The 4,103-nt window shown below is 36.3% G+C and overlaps 1 non-coding gene across 1 annotated transcript; it reads left to right on the top strand.

Annotated features, from left to right (window-relative positions):
• Positions 1–1,083: 1,083 nt before the first annotated feature.
• Positions 1,084–1,288, top strand: LOC115071457. The gene has a single exon (XR_003850544.1). It is a non-coding gene; the product is annotated as a small nucleolar RNA U3 (small nucleolar RNA).
• Positions 1,289–4,103: the final 2,815 nt, after the last annotated feature.

Genomic DNA, 4,103 nt, shown 5'->3' with positions numbered 1-4,103 from the left:
ATTAGAAGCAAAAACAATGAGTCTTTCTGCAAGGAACAATGTATTCTAAAATGAAATGGAGATCTTTTTTAAAGGTTAAAAACTCATTCAATCTTATGTCTTACAGGGCTTATACTGAGTTCAATATTGTATAACTGTATTAGCTGAACTGTGAACTTAGAAACTTACAGCCACTTGTGAAAGAGATGTCCTCTTGCTCTGGAGTTTGTTACTGAATATGTTACAGCTGTAGTGAAATGCTTCTAATCATGTGGTTATTAAATTCTTTTTAATTACTTCTTGTTAAATAGTAGAGGTGATAAACATTACCAATGAAATCTACCTGATGACTTTATATCCATACTCAGGTACTAAGGATCCGAGTGTAACTGACTGTGACTAGCAATAATCAGATACATAGAGATTAAAGACACATGTGGAAACACCTATGTGTTAGTAGTATTAAAAATGCAGGAAACAGCATATCTTACATACAAATGGCAATCTTCTTTAAGGGTAAAAACACACAGAGATACATGCCTGTCATCCTAGCACTTGGGAGGTGGAGGAAAGAGGACCAGAAGTTCAAAGCCATCCTCAGCTATATAATGAGTTCAAGGCCACCCTGGGCTAAAAATTTAAAAAAATTAAAAATAAATAAATAAAATAAATTTTTAATTAAAAATGTATCTCTGATTATCAAAAAGTGATGGGCAATAAAATCCCTATCAATCAAAATAAATAAATAAATAATAAATAAATATTTTTAAAAATTTAGCCCCAAACACAAGAAAATTGAAACATTACATTAAAAGAACAATTAATTATATAATTGCAGATTTCTCTTTTTCTTTTTCTTTTTCCTCCCCTCCCTCCCTTCTTCTCCCCTTCCTTTCTTCTATTTTCAAAACAGCGTCATGTAACCCTGGCTGGTCTGGAACGTGCTATGTAGACTAAGATGGCTTCAAACATTCAGCAATCCTCTTGCCTATGCCTCCCACATAGTGGGAATACAGGTATGCACCATGCCAGACTTGACACAGATATTTTAACAGGAAATACCAAGGGCAATACACAGTAGAAAACAGCCTTTAAAACTAAAGAAAGGCTATTCTTTCAGGGATCATTTCTGTAGTTCCTTTCTAGAGAAGTTTCTCTAACTATGTAGAGTACCAGAAATCAGAGACATAGCATTCTCTCCTGAGCATGAAAGCTGGCTGTTGGTGTTGCTTTGCTGCAACTGCCATTTACCATTGATGACTGTTCTCTCTTTCCAGAGAGTAGTGGGAGAGGATGCAGCCTGAGTGGTTTAAAAAAAACTCTAAAAGAGGGCTGTAGTGATGGCTCAGTGGTTAAGAACACTGGCTGCTCTTCCCGAGTACCTGGATTTGATTCCCAGCACCTAAATGGCAGCTAACAACCAAGGGAAACTTCAGTTCCTCGGGATCCAATGCCATCTTCTGGCTTTGCATGAAACAGGTACATTTATATATATGCAGGCAAAACACTCATACACATAAAATAAAAAATAAATAAATAACTTTAAAACTCTGAAGAAAATAACTGTCAACTTAATAATACATATCGACTGAAAATTAAGGTGAAAGAAGATGCTATCGGGTGAAGGAAAACTGAGAATATGTTGCTAGTGCACTTAGTTTACAAGAAATGCTAATGGAAGTTTGGTAGGCTGCAGGTTTATGATATGAAAACAAATTCTTGAAATTCTAGGATGAAGGAAAAGCAACATATATGGTGAATATTTGGGTGAATATAATAACTTACAGTCTCAACGTTATTTTAATTCTTTTTGCATTTTAAAAATTGTGTGTGTGTGTGTGTGTGTGTGTGTGTGTGTGTGTACACGCTCCATGGCACAAATATAGAGGTCAGAACTTAAAAGAGTCAGTTCTCTCCTCCCACTGTATGGCTTCCAAGGATCGAAATCAGATCACCAGGTTTGCTGACAAGAGCCTTTATCCACTGAGTCATCTTGCCTGCCAAAGACTTTAATAAAATTATCCCTAAGAATGATAATGCTATGTAGGTAATTTTCAACAAATGTAGTGTAATATATAAGGGAACTGTTATATAAACTGAGGAAAGTGAAGAAAACCATTTGGTTTTAAGGCTGATGGACAAAAGTTGCTAGAAAGAAACTGCACCTTCAAACTGAACCTTCTGCAAGGCTGATTAACTGATTAGAACTCCACTGATTATGGAGAGTTTGAATTCTTTCGAGTCCAGAGCCAAATTAACTTGGAGCATCTTTAGCCCACTTAATAGTCATTTATTGTCCTCCTCTGTGCATGACTCAACATCCTTTGTGGCTATTAGGTAAATCATTTGGAATAAAAATAGAGCACTAGTTCTCCCTTGGAATGAATTAGCAGGAGACTACCAGCTTCCACCAACCCAAAAGCTAAGAGTATCATCAGATAGCATCTAAGTCCTATAACAGTTTTCGCCACTTTGCTATAACCCAGATCTCTGGTTGTTTCCACCAAAGTATTTGAAAAGGTGTCTTGATTTATGGCTTTCTTTGTTTTGATACTACAAAAACATGAAACTGTTACCGCATTGGAACATGGAATTAGAGGGTGACATATATCTGTGTTTTCAGGCCATAGTCATTCATATTTGGCTCCATATAAACTATCCTCTATCTCTTTTGAGGTGGGAGTCATGTTTTTGCATCAATAGGTTCTTACACTTTCCTTAAAATGTCAAACATTAATTCATATATTTGGAAATATTAAATGTGTGTATCATGATCCCTAGATAAACCATCATAAATGTACTATAAAGAGCTATGGCTAAGGGTAGGCATGGTGGCATACACTTTTAATCCCAGTACTCAGGAGGCAGAAGCAGAAACAGGGATATCTCTGTGAGTTAGAGGCCAGCCTGGTCTACATAGTGAATTCCAGTCCAGCTAGGGATACATAGTGAGACCCTGTCTGAAAAAAAAATTTTTTAAATGAATATGACTAAAATAGTAATTGGTAAATTAAAACAGAATAGTAAAAACAGTCAAATAACACAAAATATTCAAGAAAGAGGGAACATGGAGTCTAGACCAAATGCAGAGGGCCAAAAGAAAGCTAATAAAAACATGGTCCTATCCATAGCTCAACTTTTAATTGAGTCATTTGCTTTTTTGAGTCTTTGTTTTTTTGAGTTCTTTATGTATTCTGAATATTAATCCCCTGTCAAATGTGTAGCTGATGAAGATTTTAAAAGATGGGCTATGGATTTGAACAGAGAATTCTCAAAAGAAGAAATAAAACTGGCTATGAAACACCTTAAAAACTGTCCCGCATTCTTAGTAATTAGGGAAATGCAAATCAAAACCATTTTAAGATTTCATCTTACCCCAGTCAAAATGGCTAAGATAAAGAGAAAAAATGATACCAAATTCTGGTAAGGATGTAGGAAAGGAGAACACTCATTAACTGTCAGTGGGATTGCAAACTCATGCAACCACTATAGAAAGCAGTATGGAGAACTCGTAAAATACTAAAAATGAAACTACCATATGATTCTATTATACCAGTCCTTGGCATATACCCAAAGGACTGGTCCTAGTGCAGAGATACTTGTACATCTATGTTTGTTGCTGTTTTTCTCACAATAGCTGAGAAATGGAAAAAACCTAAGTGTCCCTCAATTGACAAGTGGATAATGAAAATGTGGTACATTTACAAAATGGAGTTTTACTCAGCAGTAAAGGAAGATGAAACCATGAAATTTGCAGGTAAATGGATGGAACTAGAAACTGCTATAGTAAGTAAAGTAACACAGACTCAGAAAAACAAAAGACACATGTTCTCCCTCATTTGTGGATCTTAGTACAAAATTCTTACATGTGAGCACATGTCCTGATATAACTACAGGAGACAAGGAAATGGAAAGAAACCAGGAAAATAAAGGGAAAGAAGGAGCCTGAGAGAGAGGGATAGTAGAGGCAGGTGTTACCAAGGGGGGAATGGGTAAAATGGGAGGATTTAACTGGGGGGTGGTGGAGTGTTTTACAATGAACCATGTGGGTAAAGGGGAAGAAGGTGCTCATGGAGGATGGGGTTCAGAGGAGACAGGTATTATCCAGGGAAAATTGGGGTACT

The sequence above is a fragment of the Nannospalax galili genome, unplaced genomic scaffold, assembly GCF_000622305.1.
Source record: "Nannospalax galili isolate Female #2095 unplaced genomic scaffold, S.galili_v1.0 scaffold78, whole genome shotgun sequence".
Lineage (NCBI taxonomy): Eukaryota > Metazoa > Chordata > Mammalia > Rodentia > Spalacidae > Nannospalax > Nannospalax galili.
This window is presented reverse-complemented; position numbering and strand designations above follow the sequence as displayed.